The sequence below is a fragment of the Pteropus vampyrus genome, unplaced genomic scaffold (genome assembly GCF_000151845.1).
Source record: "Pteropus vampyrus isolate Shadow unplaced genomic scaffold, Pvam_2.0 Scaffold70, whole genome shotgun sequence".
In the NCBI taxonomy this organism is placed as follows: Eukaryota; Metazoa; Chordata; class Mammalia; order Chiroptera; family Pteropodidae; genus Pteropus; species Pteropus vampyrus.
The window spans coordinates 3925862-3948751 of NW_011888851.1; the positions used below are offsets into that span (position 1 = coordinate 3925862).

General features: G+C 34.5%; 1 pseudogene; it reads right to left on the bottom strand.

Moving 5' to 3' along the window:
• Window positions 1–306: 306 nt before the first annotated feature.
• On the bottom strand, window positions 307–712 carry LOC111740921 (annotated as a pseudogene).
• Between the last annotated feature and the right edge of the window lie 22178 nt (window positions 713–22890).

Sequence of the window (22890 nt, forward strand, 5' to 3'; positions counted from 1 at the left end):
TATCCAAATGCTAGCATTGTCCAGAAAAATTTTACAGGTTCATTTACAATTGTTATAAAGTCGAACTGCTGAAACGTTGTTCACTGAAACATTTTAACTTGCATTGCTTTATGTCTTCGCATTTATATTAAAAATTCACGCAGAGATGAAAATGGAAAAACTGCCAATCTGATGTCTGTCTCCTACTTTTCCACTTGCAATCACCTTTGACCCCAAGGGGAAAAAAATCTAACAGTTCAGAACTACCAATAGCAGGAAGAAGATAATTTTTTTTCATAATGAATTGTTTCCCATTATAGTGGATTCTTATTTACGTTCTCCATGTATGCAGGGTGCCAGCTGGATGTCTTTGGGCATAATTGTTACACGTTTGGCATAGATAGCACACAAGTTGGTCTTTAAAAAGGCCAACCAGATAGGCCTCACTTGCCTTCTACAAAGCACCAATAGTTGCACTCTAGAAGCGCAGATCTGTTTTGAAGTCCTGAGCAATTTCTCGCACCAGACTCGAAAGGAAGTTTGCTAATCAGAAGTTTAGTGGACTTCTAATAAGGTCTAATTTCACTGGAGTGCCACAGCACTCCAGGCTTGAAACGATAAGGCTTCTTCACCCGCTCCAGTAGAGGGCGCACCCTACAGCTTCTGTAACCAGTTGCGCTCTCAGTGTTTTACCACCGGTAGATTCGCAGGATGTCTGCTTTGTACGAATCATGGTGCAGAGATCTCCTTACTTACCATTCTTTTTCTGCTGGGAGCTAGAGGTATCGCTGGGGTTTGAGAGTCAGGGCAGTACTGCCGCAAATAGCCTGAATATTAATCAAGATATTCTTATACAGGGTCTCAAGGCATTGCCTCCTGTTCCTTTTATCATTAGTATCCAGCTAAATTGCTCCTCTTATTGTCATATATTTTAGAGTGGGCTGGTTTAGCATATGTTGCCTACATTCAGAAGGTGTCATGCATATTTTCACCCACAGACATTAACACCAAAATGTCACTCAGGTGTAGATACGTGAATAAATGTAAATGTTTGGCAGAACAGGTCCACCTGTTTCAAATCCCCTTCATATTTTCTGCAACAACGTCTTTTATTATATACTCTAATAAATTCCTGCACTTTACAATAAATTCTTTTAGAATATAAGCTCTTCAGTCATCCTATTATTTTTTAATTGCTGACTTTATCTCTTTATTTTATCTTTTCAGTTCTTAAGAATATTGACCTTAGGAGATATTTGTTATCTTGGAGAGTCACCTAACTTCCCTGAATCTTGCTTCCACTCTGGAAGGATGTTGGTATAATTATATTAAATAATACATGTAAGGCACTTAGGATAATGTTCAACTGGTTTTTATATTTCAGTGTGGAGCTGTTAGGTAGCTAGTCAGACATGAGTGATAGGGGGAACGATGGAAAAAGGGCCCAGCCCAGAGACCACCCAAAGAACACCCAGTTGGTAGTTAGAGAATCCCTCCTGCATCTCCAGAGACAAAGGACAGGAGAGTCATAATCTTAGCTGGCCTAATCCGGCTACAGCTACCTGCACGGAAGGTATTACCCTAATTTACCTATAATTTAAGCTTCATTATAATACTATGTTTATGTCTAGAAGTTTATGAATCTAATTATAACAGACTAAATTCTGGGTAAGCACATGTGTACTAAGCAGAGAGTTATATAGCAGCCTAGTGTCAATCAAAATGACCTCACTTGCCGATGACCTAAGAATGCCTTTGTAACCACCCATCATAGCCCCTGATATAATGCAGCTCTCTCCCTTCCCTGGGGTTACAGCTCTCCATCTTCCCTGGCTGTAACCCGTGCCCCCACGCCCCTAGGGGCACATAACCTTGTTTCCACATGGTTTTCCGTTTTAGGCTTGACCCGTCTTCAATCTCATAATGTGTTTTTAATAAACAAATATTTCTCATTTTCATTGAGTTGAAATTAATTTCTTCAGTAGTGAAAAGGACCTAGAGGTGTGTGTTACCGGAATTCCGGTTGCTCCAACGGTAACAGAGCTGCTTCTAGATTTCAAAGTTCTGTAACTTTTCTCTTTGCTATTCCATATTACTGCCTAAAGCATTTCGACTATTCTTCATGAAGTACTTATTGTATGTTTTGACTTGTCTTTTGTTCTTTACTTTCAAAATCCTTACCTTTTTATTTCTGGGCCATTGGCCTGAATAAATATTGTCACAACAAAATACCATCCTGAACCTGATTATTTTCTCCTTGGGCATGCATTAGTGTTTCTTTAGCTTACTGACTTAGCACCTGGACTGATTTTCTTGTTTGTTAGGCTAAGGGCTAAATGAGGTGAAGACCAGGAGTTCATTCCCTACGTAGGCCAGTTGAGGTTGTACTGAAAACAGATTTCTTTCATGGTCACAGATGTGACCCTAACCCTGACTATCTGCTTAGCAAAAGAGCAGAAGCAGCAGGATAGGTAATGGTGGATTGTATTATATAACCCAGCGCAAACACTAAACATTCTATCCCACTCATCACAGCATCATCATGTTTAAAAACTAGAAAACAGTTGAACAGATGTCTTGGGTATGATCCAGGAACAATACCAATGAGGGGAAGAGTGAAAAGAATGAAAGCCTTAGATAAAGTGACATTCAACAGGGACCCTGAATATACGGATTTAGATGTAGCTTTAATTACAATTACTTTAAAAGACTAAGACTTTTTATCTTGAATGGTTCTTCAGTTATTCCTCTATAAGAGGTTCAAGTAAACATTTATTTGAAATTTTTATCCTCAAGCCAATTTTATACTGTAAAATATTTTACATATATATTATATGTAAAATATAATGTATTTATATACACAAATATATTACATACATCGACAGCCTAAGTTTAAAAACAGTGTGCTCTTGGTTGCCATGTCATGGTTTGTGTGATTTAGAAGATTTTAAATAAGATTTTTCACTGAATTAAAGAATTTGAATTATGGCTAAAATTTTGGCAAGCACTTTAAGGGATCTCCAACTTACCTCCCATCATCATCTGAATTCTAAATAGGCAAATATAAATTGTGTTCTTTGTCATGGCAAGATGCTCGAAAGACACAGCTGCACTGTTAAAATCAAATGGCGCGGACACCAGTGGAACTCTGAGACACTGGGTTTTCCAGTAAGAAAAACTTCATATAGGGACAGTACTTTTCACAGAGTTCTGTTTTTATCTTCTGTCAGAGAAAATAAGAATCTCTGTTTTTTTTCAAAGGGAGACAACAAAGATAGGTATTCACAGATGAACAGCATTTACCTTTTGGGGACAGTTTGCTAAATTAATCATTTCTTTGTTCATAAAACAAAGACTGCTTTACTCTTTAAGGAAAAATCTCATTAGAATTGCAAAGATAATCAACTGGTATCTTGATCAAAGGATTTCCTCCATGTGCTTATCTTATTTATTTATTTTTTTATTGTATATATGGTATAAACTACTTTCAGCATTCAACAATTAAATCGGCTGTCAGTGACCTTTTGGAAGTGACATGCCAAGTCTGTTCACTCTAATTTCAATTCAGATTTCATGAGTCAGCAATGTACTTACTGATTATATCTATTTATACAATGCAAATCTTAAGACAATAATGATTTAAAAGACTTGTTTATGAAGGTTTTTTTTTTTCCCCAATGAAATGAGGATAAAGACAATCCATGTGATTTTTGATTTTGCTTTTCTTTGTGAAAGTTCCAAGAGTAAAATCACATCTTGTGGGAGTCGTTATGAGTCATATTTTTCTGCTCTGTTATTCCTGGGACAGCTATAAGGGGCAGAGGCTTTCAAGAGGGAGCATAACACTATTTGCTGGAAGCAGAGACTGTTTTATTTCATCCTTGCATCCTCTGTGCCTGGTACATAGGTGGTATTCAATGATGGTTGCTCAATAAATAAAGCTAGTTTGAAGGTATCTTCTTAAGATATGTTTATTTGAAGTATCATTGTATTGAATTTTATTATTTTCCCATTGCACCGTGGGTCTGTTTACCTCTGCAGCAGCCGCTCCTCTTTGAGTGAGCCCATCAATCATGCCTTCATTTTACTAAACATTCTTAATCTAACTCAGTGTCTAAGCAAATGCTAAAGTTCATGAATATGTCTTTAATTGGAATCATAGAATATTAACCTTCTGGGCACTCACCCTGAAAATAAACCATAACTCTCAAATGTCCAGTAGGTGCAAAAAGTCCAAATGTAAAAAGTGTACTCAGGAAAGATGGATATGGTAAATTTTATTTTTTTGATCAAGACAGATACTAAAAGACTTTTTTCATTATTTTGTCCATGACATCTAGAAAACTTGTACTCTTTAAAGAGAGAGAGAGAGTGAGTGAGTGAGAGGGGGAGACAGAGAGAATATTATTCAAATAGCTTAGAAAAGAGGGAAATTCTGTCATTTGAGACACATTGATGCTACCGGAGCAAAAGGGCTCTATCTGCCTGCTCATGTCCAAGTCAAAGAAAAGATAGGTGCAGGTTTTATAGCAAAGAAAGTAAGGATTTATTTTAGAGAATTGCAAGTCCTGGAGATAGAGAAGAGATAATGCTCTCAAAAACCTGCCACCATCCTCCCCCCCCCCACCACCCTCCACCTCCAGTCTCAGGAGTATAGATTATATAGGGGGAAAAAATCAGTCATCACGGAAACTAAGGGGGTTGGGGTGTGGGTGCTACTGATTGAATGATTGGATGATTGGATGAGTCTAGGATAATTGAGCACTGTGTTTGGTTCTAGAATCAGCCTGGCACCATCTCATCTAGTCCCATGGCAGATGGGGTTGTTGCTCTGCCTTGATGGGCCTAGAGCTGAAATATATCTAAGGCTAAGATATTATCCTTATTGTAGCCCAAACTTATTGTCTCAATGATTATAGACTTGAGGCTCAATAAATCTTATTTTCTAAAGCTTAATGTAAAAGAGTAGGCATACAAAGGTGGGAGACTAGGGGTGGGGAAGGTAAGTGAGTCACAGCGCCATTATCTGGGCAAGACCAGCCTTGAATCAGGAAAAAAACTATATTAAAGAAATGAAGTTTGCGTGTGGTTACAGTGCTGTTACATTGATGAATGTCAAGGATATAATGGAAGTGAAATAAGCCAGAGAAAGACAAGTACATGAATGATGTCACTTGTATGTGGAATCTAAAAAAAATAATAATGAAAAATATTGAACTCATAGAAACAGAAAATAAAAAAGTGGTTGCCAGGGGCTGGGAAGTGAGAGAGATAGGAAGAGGAGAGGCAGGAAAAAGCTGTTAGTTTGCAATCTCTGGATTTCCCCAGGGAAAAATCTGAAACTGACCCCCACGTACAGGGGATAAGAAGAGACTTAAGAAAGAGGCAGAACACTGCAGATTGGTAGGTGTCAATTTTAATAAGCAAGGGAACTATATATGAAGTTTATCTTGGGCAGTTGCAAGATGAGTAGATCTATGCACACGCCTGCCAGAATCTTAAAAGTTTATAGAGAGGCTTTCACTGGGCTCAGTCTCAAGGACATGTTGCTTTCTCCAGGCGGTATCCTTGAAAATGTCTCTCCCTGGGGGAACAGTGGGCAGAGGGTTCAAACTTTGTTACAAGATGAATAAGGTGAGGATCTAATAAATAACAGTGTGACTGTTGTTGCTAACACTATATTGTATAATTGAAAGTTTCTAAGGGAGTAGAATTTAAATGTTCTCACCAAAAAGCAAAACAAAACAAAACAAAACAAAACAAAAAGTAAATACATGAGGTGATGGATTTGTTGGTTTTTTAATTAACTCAATGAGGAGAATCACAATGTTTATGTATATCAGATCATCACATTGTACACTTAAATATCTTGCAATTTTATTTGTCAGTTATGCCCCAATAAAGCTGAAAAAAAAAAAAAACAGATTTCCAAGATCTACTTGATAAACCTCAGAATTTTATCACTCAGCAGCACAAACAAATCAATTACAAAGGAAAACAAACAAACAAATGTCCACTTGAGACTTTTCAACACTTACACAGTAATTAAGTTGTTATACATTAATATAAATTAAGAATCTGGGTCCAAGGAGCTGTATTAGAAAACATCATATTTTCAGAATCATTCACTTAAAAGTTCACTGTACTAAATGAACATCTAATTTTTAAACTGAAATGATCTTTTATTTCTAAAGGCTCTTTTTAACTAATGGTCTCTTAGCAGAAACAGAATTAAATAAGTGAGTACATCTTTTTTTATAGAGAATGATTATTCAAATTATTAGAGTGGGACGCTACTGAGGAGACCATCACAGGTTGGCGTTTCTTTTGAATCAGCCAGGTTTACTCTAAATTAAGTAACCACAATCTCTGTCCCCATCTAGAAATACAATTCCTGTCATAGAAGTTTTATAATAACATTAAAACTAAAAACAAAATAATAATATAATTTAATAATAAATAATTATTACAAAAGATTTGCTTTATTTATTTAGCCCTTACAGTTATCATGTGAAATGTTTATATCTATTTTGCAGATGAAGAAATTGAGACTTAAAGAGATTAAATAAAGCACCAGATGTTACAAAGCTAGTAAGTGTCAGAACCAGGATTTGAATCAAGTTTGTAAAATCTAAAGTCCATGCAATTGAGCTTGTGCCAGTGTTTCTCCTACTTAAAAGTTTGCAGATATATTCTTATTGATTTGGGAGTTCTATTTGAGTAAGCATTTATGGGTGCCATTAGTTCAACATTTTCTAATGAAAGAAGCAACAATTGACTGACCTCTAATGTTATAGTAAAGATGAATTATGTTGCATTCACTATTTCCCAAACATTCATTGATCAGAATATGCTGGTCACTCTGTTAGCAACAGACAATAAATAATAAATAAATAAAAATGCATAGAATTTAAAATAGTGACAAGTGATAGTGAAAAAAATAAAGCAGGACAAAGGATGAAATAAGGAGATATATGAGGTTATGGGTTACTACTTAAAAGAGGTTGGCCAGTGAAGACCTCATTATGAAGATGATATTTAATCCAAGAATTGATAGGGTTATGAAGTAGAACAGAACAAGCTTTGAGATTATCTGGGAAAAGAGCCATCTAGGCAGGGGCAGTCTAAGTCGAGAGACTGAGCATCAGGGTACTCGAGGAATAGCAAGGAAAATGAACAAGGTAAAAGTATTATGACAGAGAAAGAATGGAATCAGATTGGGTAGGGATCTGGAGGCCACCATAAGGATTTAGTTTATTCTAAGTATGATGGAAATCATTGATAGATTCTGAGAATTAAAGTGATGTGGAATATTTGGAAAAAGTCACTCTGATTGCCTTGTCAAAAATAGTAAAATCTAAGATAAGAATCGATGAGTCAGTTAGGAGGCTCTTGCAACAATCCAAGTAAGAGAGGCTGGTGGCCATATATGATGACATGAACATGGAAGAAAATTCTGGTTATTGAGTATAGATAAGAAAGAATGTAAATAGAATTGAACTCTAGAGCTCTAAATTTAGAGGTCAGGAAAATTAGAAGAAATCAACAAAGAAAAATGAAAAGGAGCAGCAAGAGAGGTGGAAGGAAAGACCAGAAAAGTATGGTATACTGAAAGCCGAGTAACAAATGTTTCAAGAAAACTAGTAATCAATGGTGCCGAATGCTGCTGGTTGCTAAATATGATAGAAACTAACAACTGATCATTGTATGTACAGTTTGAAGGGCACCAGAAAATTCACCAAGTCTCAGTGAATGCAGCTTCCAAGCCTGATAGAAGTCATGTATACAGTGTAATGTATTCATTTCTTAATTTAGTTAATAAAATAAAAATATGATCTGTGATCACAAAAACACTTTATATGTTGTATTTTTATTTGTTCCAAGAAAGAATTTTTCACTAAGTAATAACTTTAAAATTTTCCAGGGTTACATTTTGGGGCACACTATTAGGTTAATGGACCTGTCAAAATAGCAATTATTCAATTTAAAAATTATCCATCAGACAAAAGGAACAATATAACTTTAATGCTTTTATATATTTGTTCATTTTTAATTTGAAAATATGACTGGTAATATAGTTTTATTAGATTTGTAAACATAAAGAGTTCATACCTAGTATATTTGACCATATTTATTTGAAATTATAATTAAAAACTAAGTCAATATGAATGAGGAGTATCTGGAAATATTTTCCCCTGGGAAAAAAGCAGGACATTACTTAATAATGACAAACTCTGCACCATACTATACCATCTCCCAGCAGACATGAATCAAGGTTGGAAGAAAAGGAAACTATAATTAATGCAAACTGTAAACTTTCATAAGTCATTTTGAGTAATAATTTAATATAAGTTTTTAGAGCATTGCCTGACACATAACAAATGTCATATGTTTGCTATATTAATACTAGAAATTTTTGATATATTGAATATTTTGGAAAACTGTAAAAATTATTTTACATTTAATAATTTAATAACATCATCCTAGCTCCATCCTAAACTATTACTTATTGTTTTTTATACATCTTCACATATATGATCCTGGAACCAGATTGTGGGGTATAACAGATCTTAAACTCACTTTACAAAAATGACTTATGTGAATCCTAATCTTATGACTCTTGACATCTTAATTTTGGTCTTAATTTTTATTTATTCATGTTCATGAATTTTCATGACTGTCTTAGTTTTTTATGCCTTGTATTTCATGTCATTATATGAAGAAATTATTTTTGTGTCTTCAACTGAAATAAATTGACATCTGTTAGTAAAATATACATATATATTTTACCAATTATATAACCTATATATCTATGTAACAAACATATAATATATAGCACACATTTATATAAATTATATAATTTTATTTAATTATATAATTTATGCACATATATATACACACTAAATATATAACATATATATACATGGAAACATTGTGTTGTGTAAGAGAACATGATTTGGTGTATGAATATATTGAATATTTCTATTTATTTATCACCCATATTTATGTATTTATTTATAAACTATTTAGCTTTTAGTACTATATATAGTGCAATCTTTTAACATAATTTCTTTGTGCAAATAAATGATAAACTTAAAATTGTAATTTTTAAAAATAAATACATTATTTATGGTAACTTGAATACAGATTCCATTAATGATAGCTGATTTTTGCCACAATAATATGTGCAATATTTCCCTTAGAATATTAAGGTGGGTATTTTAAATCTCATAATCTAAAGTATGTTTGACATCCTGAGTCTGAGTATTAACACGAATTCTATTTTTCTCCCTCAACAACCAGACTTTTCTTTAAAGTCTTCTATTTGCGTATTTAAGGAGAGTGTAGGTTGAAGCCTTTGAAACAATTTCGGCTTGAATTCTCTGTCTCTACATCCTCTGTATTTCATGGGCTGCTTGAGGCCAATTCTGTGTGAAAGACTCCCAACTGTTATTACTTTGTTGGAAGAGGCAAAGGGAAAAAGAATGTCTTAAATTAATTTTTTAAACCATACTTAGTCCAGATTTTCTTTCTTTTCATATCCTCTTCTGCTTTTTGGTATTATTCAGGTTCTTTAAACAAGGCCTTGAGCTATTCATTGCTAGTGATTCACTACCAAAAGACTTTTTGTTAAAGGATTTTATTTTGGTTCAAGGAAACGGAAACTATGAAACTGGAAATTTTCATTTGAAATGTTGGATCACTAAAAAACTAACAAATGCATTTTAAACATTTAAAAAGTTTATGTAAGAAAACATAATTTGGACAAATAACTTTTTATTTGAAGAGTTTTCAGCCTCCAAGCGTTATCAAGCTTTTAGGTAAAAATGCATTTTATTTCCATTGCTTTCCTGTTCGATCTTCAGATTGTTTTCTGTACAAATTTAGTTTCATAAAAAATGAATTATTTTAATCTACATTTCCTTCGAGTTAAATCATATTAAACAATTCCAAATTCCCATTCTGTCTATATATATATATATATATATATATAATTTTTTATTTCAAAATATATTCTTATTCATTGCATATAATTATTTTGGATATCTCATATTTAAAAAGTCAAACTAACACATTATACTCTTATTTATAACCTGTTTTACATTCTGTTTCATTTGGTCTATGTTTTTGCGCTGAGCTCTGGCAAAAAGCACCAACAGTTCTTGTCTCACATGCTTTGTACATGTGTACTGCTTTATTTTTGTAAATAGAGCAGAAATGTGCAATGTTTTAGCCCTTTGGGCACTCATCAGGCACCGATTGTTTACAAAAGTGAACTGGGTAGCAAGAATTTAAACTGCCTTGAAATCGTTAGGTTATTAGCTTTCCCTTGAGTCCATGTCACCCCAAACAGGCTTTCTGAAGAGCCCATTATATTCTTCTTCCCCTGGTACTGATCAAGGAAAACAAAAATAGAAGCATCGATGAGTGCAATGTTGATTTTGAGAGGAGGCATTGTTTAAAAAGAGAATGCTAGGAAACTGCTATAAAGTACAAACATTTATCCAGGCATAATAGACAATGCCAATTGTTTTGCTTCAACATCCAGAGCTTTTAAAAAGCTTTTTCCAGTGAACGAAATCTCAAGAGAGATTGCTGAGATTATTTCTGTAAATGATAAGGCCATGGATGTTAAGTGGTAAACTCATTTTTTCACGCAAAAAAATTTAAAGGCATTTCTATATAATGATATTATCGGTTTCCAAAAGCAAATAAAACTGTATGTGAATAAAAGCTTATTTAAGATTTTTAACAGTAAGAGTCCATGATCAATACAAAAAAGACCAGTCAATGTAACTAGTCAAAACTAGAAATAGGATCAACGCTCATTAAAAAAAAAAAAAAAAAGTGAAGATAGTGTGGACATTTATCATTTATTGCAATATTCTCTGAATATATGCCATGCTAATTACTAGATATAAAATATAAAAAGATATTTTAAGTAAAAATGGGTAAAGTAAAAGTATTTTTCTTTCTGAATATACTCGAGGTGCTTTAATTCACAAAAAGCACAGACAACTGTAATTTTAGGCTTATATTTGGCCTTTGGGGGCTTGAATAATAACGCTTATATAACAATACCATTAAATGGGATTCCCTCCCTTATCTGTAAAATGGGTGTTCAAACAAGAACATCAATATTTTTTTAAAGTAGTCCATTTAAAAGGAGTACTATTCATATCAGGTCACTTTTAACACAACTTCTTCTCAGTGTTATTCTTCTAAGCAAGAAATATGTCCTTCAACTACTCCAATCTTAGAAAAAAAAAAAACAGAAACAAGTATGCATTTGTTGTCCAAGAAATGAGAATGTGCTGCTGTTATCTGTTTCTTAGGGTAGAATAGTGAGGGTAGGTGGTTGTTAAGAGAGAGCGTCATTTTCACAATTCTACAGATAACAGAGATCCTCCAGAAGAGGGCCTTTTACAGGCCCTATATGCCATTTCAATATTTGAAATTTCACAATGCCATAAAAATCTTACTTCTAAAGGAAGTCCATGATCATTCTGGGTATTAAGCCTAATTCCATTGGCTCAGTCTTCAGTACAAAATGAGAAAAAATTGGCCCAAGCAAAAAAGTAGTCTCATAGGTTTTAGTCAAAAAAAATGTTTTTGTTATGATTGTGGTCGTGGTTGAGATTATCGTTATTATTTTGTTAAGCACCAACTTGTGTGACAGCTCTAAAAACAATTTTACTTTGGGATGAAATTTCAAATTATGACAATATTTAATTCAGTAATACTTTAGTATATCCTGCCCGTATTCTCAGGTCCCTTCCACAAGGTAAAAACTAGCTCCAATTTCTTGCATTTTAAAAAAAATATACATAAAATGTCTGTTAATTTCAGCTAAAGTTGGTAATCTGCCCAGTTTGCTAATTACAGATTAATTGAGAGGTCCAACAAAAGCCTGTCCCTGAAATGGGAACTTTTACTTAAATTAAGGAATTTGCTTATTTGTTTGTTTATTTGCTGCACAAGTAAAAAGATGAGCTTTTGTTTGTGGCTCCCATTCTATCAGATACTGGTAATTTACAAAGTACTATTTTTGAGGTCTGTTAGAATGAAATGGACAACTTAGAATAGCTAAGGATTGGGACAAATGTTCATGTTACAGCTTCACTGGCTGCTTGCTTCCCTTTTTCAGTTGCTTCTTCTCAACCACTTCTCCCCAAAGAAACAAAACAATGCATATAAAATTAGGACACTGTGATAAATTTTAAACTATAAGATAAATTTTCTAATTAGGCTTTGAGAAATCCTGAAGATTCTTAAGAATCTCTTATTTCTGGCTTGGGTAGGAAGAGCAGGAACCCAGAGACTTGTAGGCAGTCCCCATTTCACCCCTAGCAACTCCACTCCCCTGCTTTACAAATCAAGCATGGCTGCTTCAAATATCATTTGCCCAATTTTGAAATTAAATAGAAGAGAATAAAAGAAAGAGAGAGAGGGAGGGGCGAGGGAGGGAATGGGAATGGGAAGGAGGGAAGGAGAGAGAAAGAAATGGAAGAAAGAAAAGAAAGAAGAAATTTTAAAAAAATGTTGACTCCATGGTAAGAACCAATTATGTAGAATATGCTTAAAAAAATAATTTTTGACGAATATTATTGGAGGTATACATTAGTTGGCATTTTTTGATCTGAAATCTAGTTTGTGATCCTTTGTATATTTTTGATCTTTTTATTTGTCCAAGAGTCACATCTTGCCATCTAAAAAGGATTTTTAAAGAATCAATTTACAATAAATCCTTGGATGAAAATTAAAGCTTTTTTCCTTCATTCTAAACCTCAGACAGTGGGAGATTTAGTCACTGTGTACTTTAGAGAGAAAGTTAGTCCATTAGTACTTTTAAACTAACATTATTTTGAAAGTACGGTAATGTCATTTTTTATTTTTAAAAGAAATTATACAGAAAAAAAGCTGAATTGGAGAAAACTCTTAAAACTGAATCCACCAAACAAATATTACCGGGTAGATGGATATGTTATTAGATTCCCTAAAGGTAAAGCTAGAAGCTAAATACAATAATAAAAAGAGAACTTTGTTTTCTAGTCATCCAATTTTTATTTTTAATATATGCATATATAGACATCATTTCTATTTATACTTAAGAAAATTTTCCTGTCTTGAACTTTAGAAAATTTATCTTTCTCAAAATCAGGAACTGGAAAGCAAGAGACACTCAGCAGCATATTTAAACTTACTAATTTTTCAAAACACTCCATAAGAAACACCCAGAAAATTCCTGCTATACATCAGGTTCCAGTCTAGAAGTCTTTACTACTTATTTACAGTAAGTCTAGAAAATGTAAAAAGGCATAAAAAAAGAAAATAAAAATTATAAATTCCAGCACTTGCCAATATTTTGGTTTATTTTCTTTTCTCAAGTCATTTTATTATGCATATATATTGAGACACATGTATAAACATAAATATAACTTGATTCTTCAGTTAATCACTTAATGAAGACATGCTGAGCAAACTTATTAATTTGAAAATTCTTGCCAATAATATTACTGTTTTAAATTATTTTATATCTTATAAAATATTAAGAATTTATTCCCCAAAATACTTCTCAAAGCAGAAATACTTTAAGGAAGAAGAGGAACCATGATTATATATGAATGTATCAGTGCCTACATTCTAGTGCCTTTATGAACAAGAAAGAGTTTAAGTATAAGAGATTTGCAAAGTGACAAAATATTGGTGCTTATCTTTTATTTCCTTCAAGTTTAGGTTCTTGGGTAAAATTAGCTCATGTCCTATAGAATTGTTGCCACTAATTTAATACCTCAGTGGACTTTTTTACTGAGTGAACATTAGAATGCTAGACCCAATTAAAAAGTGTATCATATCTTGTGGGGAAATAGAGTGGTTATTAAAATTTTTAGGAAATATTTAAACATCACCTAGAAAGTTAGAAAGAAACACATGAATTCAATGAGTAAATCGCTTAAGGTTACAGAGCAAAGTTGAGTCTAGAACCTAAATATCCCAACACCAAAATGTGTGCCCTTTTCACTCTTCTGTATTACCTCTTTTATAGGAAAGACCATTGAGGTGTCTCCCAAGAAAAGGCACAACTACTTACGTCCTAAGCCAAATAAAATTCATTTAACATAAACTCACTTTAAAGTGTATATTCTTTGGGCTTGTGTATTTCACCAGAAACAGGAAGCCAATATAATTTCCTATCTTTACAATAGACTTCAAATAATTTTAGAGCCATAAATATTTCAACTGGTGTTATATGACTATGGAAAACAAAACAACTTACCCTTATTTTTATTCAGTTTATATTACTAGCAGAGACGTTTTATAGTCAGAAGTGTCAGAGGAAATCTTTAATTTGTCTCCTGTGTACCTAACTCAAAATAATGCTTTTGCAAGACAGAACGTTTGTCTCAAAAACTTGCTATGCACAGGTGGTTATTCTGCTTCATTTCTTATTTGCCTGATAAATCCTGTTTGACAGTTCTCTGTTCTCAGACTAAATTAGAAATGTTTACTCCCTCTATCCTTTATTTACATAGAGTACAATCTAACATTATTGTGACTTTGTTCTTCTCTCCCAGGTATAAATTTCAACTGGAACTTAATTTTAAACTAAGTAAGATTACATTTTTGGTATGATTGAAAAGACTAGATTAAAAATTTTTTGTCTCCCTTGATCGATATGATTTTGAAAGAAATTATCTCAAAGATTTGTTTAAAAAGGAAAAAAAACAAGAAAAATAAAGAAAAACATGGACAGAAGTGGGGACCTAAGAAAAATCTCCTTTACTTCCTGCTCCCAAGATCTGTAGAACTGTGCTGTGTCATATCCTTTCTGACACTAGGTTTCCCATCAATTAGATTTTTCATGGTACCATCTGCTCTTCCAATGAATCTTTCCTTTGTGCTGAAGTAAACCAGAGTTTTTCTTTTGCTCGTCAAAAAAGACACTAACAGAAACAGAGATTACATTATTTTATAAATAACATGTTTAAGATAAATTGTTAAATACTGTCACTACAAAAACTATTTTCTAAAAACTATATTTAGAGAGAATTTTACATAAAACCATATCTAGTACCATAAGATTAAATTGCACTTCAACTTGAAGAAGTAAATAATATTTCCCACAAGAAATAATGTATTCCAAATACCTTATGCTTAAATATAACTGATTTTTGAACTTAAAAATGAGAAGACACGTTTCTTTCCTCCTTACTATGTCTCAAAAAACAGAGTGGAGTGAAGAAGGTGGGGCTACTGCAATTAGCGTCCATGTTAGTTCTATCAAGATTAGAATTTAGTGTTCATTGCTCTTTTTGTTAAAACAAAACAGAACAAAAAAGAAATAGTAAAATAGGCTATAGAGAAAAGACGTAAATAAGGAATTCTAGGCTGGAATGCAGTTGCAATTCTGATTTCTTCTAGCCTTTTGGCTACGATGTTTCCCGGAGATGTTGAAAATCTACTTTTCATTGAAAGGGAAGAGTTATCAATTATCAGGACTTAAACTATTTCATATTAGCAGCACTGGCACATTTTTAAGTGATGTGAATAGTAATAAAATAATTAAACTCCTATTTTAGGTCAATGTTTTCTGGCAAAATCAGCACTAAATGTAACATGGATTGAGACTGAAAAGAATGTAAATTGATTTTATCCTAATACTAGTTGGTAAGGGATGTTTTCCCTTCCTATCTTTCTTCAGCTTCTGTGCCTTGCCACTTGATAACATCCTCCTCATTTCCCACCCCCACCTCCAGCAATTGCACAGAAAAATGAAAAAAACTAACTTGTAGCATATGGAAGTATTTTTCCCCCTGTGTTACCCTGAAGAGTGGGGAAAAGTAATGTGCAAAATCTGTCAAGTGAAATATGTATTTCCAAATGTGACTGATTAGAAAAAGCTTCATGAAGACTTACAAAGTTGGATCATTCATAGTTCTTTTTTCTAAAAGTCAGTGTTTTGATATCTGCTTGCCATTATGGAAGACAATTTATCAAAAAAAAATTTCTTTGCTTTGCTAAAATATTGAAGTTTTGTCCTATGTAGATGTTCAGCTACTTAAAAAATAAGTTTATACTTAATATACCAATTATGGTATACCATTTAATATACTACCTCTGATAATGTGAGCGCATAGTTATTTAGATCATTTTCTAGACTTTTAAATTAATTTAAAAAACTTTATACCAGTAAGAATGTAATAAGAATAGTTTATCACCTCCAAAAATTTCCTTTTTGATCATTTCCATTGCTTTCTCATACCAATTTTTAAAATTAGAGAAAGTTTATATATACATACACACACAGATGTTAAAGATTAAAATAATGGAAACTGAACTAATATCTGTCTAATTAATACATAATGTTGAAAAAAGTTCCCAAAAAGAATGGTAAAAGAGAGGAGATTTTATTCAAGTGAATAGTTTACAAATCGGAAATGCAATCTCTGCTAGAAATGGAAAGTGTGCTCCCTTGAGTCAAAGATGTTCCCTATTAAAAAAAAAAAAAAAAAAAAAAAAACTCAGCATGTGGTTCCATAGTGTAATGGTTAGCACGGCTGCTTTACACGCAGAAGGTCCTGGGTTCATGCCCCAGTGGAGCCACACAGTTCATGATCTATGGCCATGTCACCCTGAACGAGCTTGATGTCTGATCTCGGAAGCTAAGCAGAGTCGGGCCTGGTTAGTTTTTGGATGGGAGAACACCTAGGAAGACCAGGTGCTGTAGGCATAAATAATAATAATAAATAATAAAAATAAAAAAAGTTTCTCCCATGGTTCCCACTTGGGTCTATTTCTTGCACATGAGGTTTCCAAATCATACAATTTTGATTGGTCAGTACAGATGCAAATAAATAAAATTTCCAAATTGTGCAGTTCTGACTGGTTGGGGCAGGTCCTGGTATAGTGATGAAGAAAAAGGTAGCCTCCTTGCAGTGTTTGACTGGGCGGCATAAACAGGCAGGCCAGTGCAGGAGATTAGAAACTCAATCCCTGGTTCTCTCCAGAGTGCAGATGTTTAGAGTATGTGAGAAGCCTCTGCCAGCAAACAGCTGCTAAGCTCCAGTTTAAATTTAGGCCCAATTAACCACAGAGAGTCCGTCTTGTTAGAGAAATGTCTTCTCGGGTTCACAGAGACAATTTACAAAACATTTTCACATGCATTTTACTTTCATCACTGCAATGTATTATGCACCGTGCTAGGCACTGAGTTCCCCCAAAAAATGATAGTGAAACCGAAGGGCAACCGATTCCAGGGCTTACGCAGCCTGTGCCACTGAGCCAATAGACCAACACGGGAATTGGGATGTTTAGAAAAGTGTGTCTTGTCAGAGCACCGGTGATCTGAGAAGGCAGTGGGATAACACCTTCAAAAATTGCCTTGCCTTCTCAGTCCGGCTTGTGGTGCCTAAAGGATAATCTGGGCATTATTCCAGGGGCTACAGTGGCTGTTGTGTGTGGGGCGGTGGGTCTATTGTGCTTCACGGAGCCATCCCTCTGGCAATGTGGTCCTCCAGAGGCATTAGCAATGCAGGGACAAAGATGGGAGTAGTCTGGAAGGAATGCTAGACCAGAGGATTATGATAAATAAGCATAAGGGCATTAATCATAAGTTTCAGGGCAACTTCTACGGCAGGGGACATTTTCAAGCTCTGGGTCAAGCTGCTGGAGAACATCTATTGTTAAGCTACAGAGAAAGGAAAAGTGAAGGTGGAGGCACTGTGAGGCCTCTACTATGGAAGACTTTTCTTTAATAGGACCTATTGACTACCTCTGAAGAAGTCAAGGTCAGTGAGAGTTGTATGTACTAACCCTATGATTCTTATAATCCCAGCCCACTTCACAATACTATACAGCAATCCTTTAACATCCCATGGTTTTGTGCAAACAATTTTAAATCTTTTCAAGGCCTCTCACTTGAATGTATAGATTTCCTCATATTTTTCAGAGAATCAGAGGACATGGAAGGTAAGCCCCATATCCCTCTTCTCTTTCACTGAACACGTTTTCATTAACTCTCATTCTTCTCAACTCACATGTTAAGTGATGGGAGTCTCCTTTTTTCTCCAGAATTTTACTTCATAAATATTATATTTTCCATCTCTATCTTCTATCTTTTTACCTTCAGCTAAAATTGTCCAAAAGACTCAGTTATAGATGCTTCACTCCCAGTGTTTTATTTGAGATTTCTGCTGCCCCTTACTCAATCAACAGAAGGAAAAGTTCTGATGTGAGCAAAACAAACAGGAGTCGTTAGGTACACTCAGTTGGGCCATGGTGCTAGGGTAGCTTCTTAAAAGTGCAGGATTTAAAAGTTTGCTTATCCATATGTGGAGGAAGAGAAATAATTTTGCTTCCAGCTTTCTAGTTCCTTGGCTGAGATCCCCCTATAATAAAAGACATATTAACAAGAGAAAAACAAGCAGATGTTTAATCACATGTATACCTCCTGTATGCACGGGAGACGCCCAGGAAAACTGAGTAATTCCTGGAAATGGCCCAAGCCAACTCTTAAATAATATCTTCAGTTAAAGACAAAATAAGATGTTGGGGAAGGATGGGAAGGAAGCCAGTTATGGGAGGTTACCATGAAAAGCATAATAAGTAAAGGTAAGTTCGTTATGCAGATTTAAGTTGTAGCCTCTTCCATTCATAGGAGTTTCCAGAGATTGAGAGTAGTCAACTTTTCCTGGTACAGAGAGGAAGACACCCTTATAAATGGAGATTTCTCTTATCAATGTAAATGTCTCTTATCAGAGTAACTTCTACTTAGTTTTCAGAGCTTTTCCTGTGTCTGTTGTTTCTTAAAAATAATCAGCCTAAAATAGTCCTTATGCCAAAAAGACAAATTTCGGGAGGGCAAGTTCTGCTCCCCTTCACATAAAGTAAATGTCTTTGGACAGCGATGTGCCAGCTGTTTGTCTTCTCCCTCCTCCTATTCATTCCTTTTCCCCTCCTCCCCCTCTTCTCTCCCTCTCCCTTTCCCATTTCTCCTCCTCCTCCTCTTTCTGTACTTCTTTTCCTTCTCCATCTTCTATCCCTTCTCTCTCTTATCAAAATTGGTCTTTTCTAGATCACCTTATGATCTGTATTATCTGTTTTCGACTGCCATGGTAAAGCATGTCTAGGGTGTCCTCCTAATCTAAATGTTATTGTTGCCTTTAAAAAGGTGTGAGGTAGACTCAGAGTGGGCCTCTGAGAAAGAAGCTATGGGTCAGGTTGCAAAAACTATAGGAAAAAAAGCTTCTACTCAACTGTCTTGTTGCTAAACCCCTTTTCCATCCGTGTTTAGAGCCATGTCTGAGCTAACAAATTTGATTTCATAGCCCTCATGCTGAACCACTGTGATCTACTCTGTGGGCACTTGATTAAAAATGTCAGGATTCTGGCCATCTTTATTCTCTCTCTCTGTAACTGTACAAATCTTAACTTCTTTAAAACATTTTCTCTCCTCGTCCTCCTGCTTCAAATAGATCTTGTGCTAACTTGCTTCTTTTTCTTTTCTTATTCTTCTGCATACTGCATGGCCACCCCCTCAATCATTAAGCCAATAAGTCAGCGTCAAACAATCTTAGGAACAAAGAAAACCTCAGGTCTGTTGACCACAGAAACAGTTTCAGTCAAACTAAAGATAATGTCTTGCAACTTTACACCCATGAAGGCAAAAGGACCCTATAGACAATCCCTTGAAACTGGACAGAAGGATGCCTTGACTGACATCAGGACTTATCCTAGTTCCAACCACTAAGAAGAGCCCATGACTTCAACTCCCTTACCTATCATGACTAATGAGTTTTCCCCTATATAAACTATCCTCTAGAGGTCATCAGGGAGCCAGGTCTTTGAGTGCTAGCTCACCTGTGTCTCAGACTTGGTGCTATTTCCTTAAGTAATTCTCTACTTTTTTTTTTGCTGCAACTCCTGTGCATGTCTCCTTTGACTTTGACACGTGCAGGCAAAATGAACCCTTGAGTTTGGAATTTTATAACATCTCTCTCTCTCTCTCTCTCTCTCTCTCTCTCTTCCTCTCTGTTTCTTTAATTGAGCATTAGTGCACATTTTCCATTTAAAATAATATACCCAGGGAACTGGGTTTGGGGCAGCAAATTCTTACAGAAACCTCAACCTAAAAGAACATTTGTACTTATTGAGGACAAGCACCCTATGCTCAGAGCATGCTTTTATCATTGAGAGAAGATCTTGATCTCCAGTGACATTCTGATATTAATATGGGTAAAACTTGTTTTTGGAGTTAAAGAAGGCCTGATTGACAACTCCATGCGCTAAAAGGCTTTCACTAATCCTGGAAAAAGTAATCCTCTCATGTAGGAAGAAAGAAGCATTTGCATTGGTGTAAAATCTTGACCAGGGATTGATTTAGAGCCAAATTCTTAGCAAATAAATACATATGTATTTACTTAAAATGTTCTCTATGTTTATATAGAAGAAAAAATCTATAATACTAATCTAGTAATAAAATAATTAACATATTGTGTACTTATTTTGTGCCAGACACAGTACTTATAAGATAGAAATACTCATTTTCTTTATTTGTAAATGAATTGAGGTACTGTTGCGGGATTCTCTGAGAGACGGACACCGAGGCTATAAGCAGAAGCAGGGTTTATTGATGCCAGCACTGGCTCAGGGGATTCTTATTCAAAGGCTGAGTCCCAATTGTAACATAACAGGCAGTTTTATACAGTCTTCCTACACAGCTACAGATATAAGGAAGAACACTGATTGATTGGCAAGCTATGAGAAAAAAACAGATGTTAGCTGGAGAATCCTTGAGGTGGGGGAAGGGCTGTCAGGAAGGAACTCATTCCAGTAGGAAATGGCCAGGCAAGGCTGCCACAGTACCCACTAATCCATTGAGTGAGATTCAAACATAAGATGTCTAACTTCAAAATTCATACCCTTAACCATTATAATACAATGCCTCCTTCAACAATAGAAAACATGGATTCAAAATTTAGGCTTGATATCCTCTATTATCAGCAATATAACCCTTCCATAAAATAAAATCAATTTATAATTGATAAGTCAATTACAAAAAAAAAAATCCCTTTCCCTTTAGTCCAATTCCTTTCAAGCTACTATCTTTTTATTGTATTATTTTACAAGAAACCTTCTGAAATATTGACACACATTTCTGTATTCTTTCTCATATTTCTTTACTACTTCACCCATTAAAATTTAAATTTTGCTTCTATCACAATGCCAAAATATTATGTTAAGGTTAACGATTCTTTTGATTTTTCTACTTTGGACATCTCTCATTTTCTTCATCTATCAATTTCACTGGACCATGTAGCTCTGTCTTCTGCACTCAGTTTTCCTCTCCTTTGTAATACTCCCTTTTCATTAATTCTAATGTGACTTTTCTTTTTTTTTTTTTTTGCAACATTCTTTCTTAGAATTATTTGATGATGTCTCATTTTGTCTATCGCTAACGTTGTTCTCTTTTCAGTTCAAATCATCTTTTTGAATCATTCTGTCTTCTTATATGACTTGAACCAAGCCAATGGTTGCAGATATTTATGTTCAGTCTAGATCTTTTTCTTTAGCATCAGAATTTTATTTATAACTGTCATGTTGGCATCTAAACCTATATGTCCTATAAGTGCCTTGAAAATGAACATGTCCAAATTTCGTTCATTATCTTCCCTGCCATACTCAATTCACCTATATATGCCATATCTTAGTTAATGGTACAGCTAATTACATAGATTTAAAAGCCAGAATCTTTAGCTCCTCTTTCTCACTTCTCTCCACATCATAGAGGCTTGATATCACACACTGCAATGCACACCGCAGTGCACTTTAGAAGTATTTCTAGAGAACGTCCATTCTTTCTCACCATTGCCGTTTACCACCACTACCACTACTCCTCACTTAGGTGATCTTACCTCTAAGTCAGTAAATTGCTCTTAACTGTTCTCCCTTTCTCTGTCAAATGCAGCCTCAGTCCCATTTCTATCTGTTGACTTTAATGTTACCAGAATAATCATTTGCAAAAACTAATTTAATTGTCATTTTTTTTTCTGTAAATGTCCATATTGCCTACAAAATAAAATCCAAGATACGTATCAACTATTAATGCTCATATTACTTTTTCTGGTTAATATTTCTCATTATCTAGTGGAAATATTAACATTTGAGTCCAGAGATGCTGATAGTACAGAAAGAAAAAAAAAACACAAAACTTATTTTCTTATTTCATCTAAGCCTAGGATAAGGAGCAGGCTACAAAGGATTTCTGTAGTTAACCAAAATTTGGACAACCTAAGGAACCTGTGGACTATTCCATTTACCTCCATAGGAGAGGAAAACTTCCTTTTATCCTCTTAGTTTCTATGACTGGCATAAGAATTAAACTGACATAAAACAGATTAATAGGGGAAACACACACATTTAATTTAATTTTTAATATGTTCACAGGAGTTTTCAATAGAAAAATGAAGACCCAGGGAAGCCATTAGGCTTAAATATTTGTATACCTATTTATACAAAGAATGATAAATTGCAGAGATGTAACAAGACAAAAGGGCTTAAGTGAGGGGCAGTAAATTGTGGGACATTGACTATGAACTTAATAGAAGTGAGGGAATAATGGACTACAAGGATTATTTTAGTAAATTTGCATAGGTGCATTCCAGCATCAACTCCAGTCTCTGGGGATAAGAATGTTCTTTTCTTCCTAATATAGGGAGGGTACCTTTCTCATGGGAAATTTTATGACCTACTTTTAATAGAAAGGAGAAGGTCAGAGAGCCAGCCTTTCCTGCATCTGCTGTTTCTCAAATGTGTTCAGCTCTAAAAAATCAACATACCGAAGTGGTACATTTTAGGTAGCATGGTCTAAATCTTTTCACCTCCATCATTCAGGAAGTTTTATACTTATAC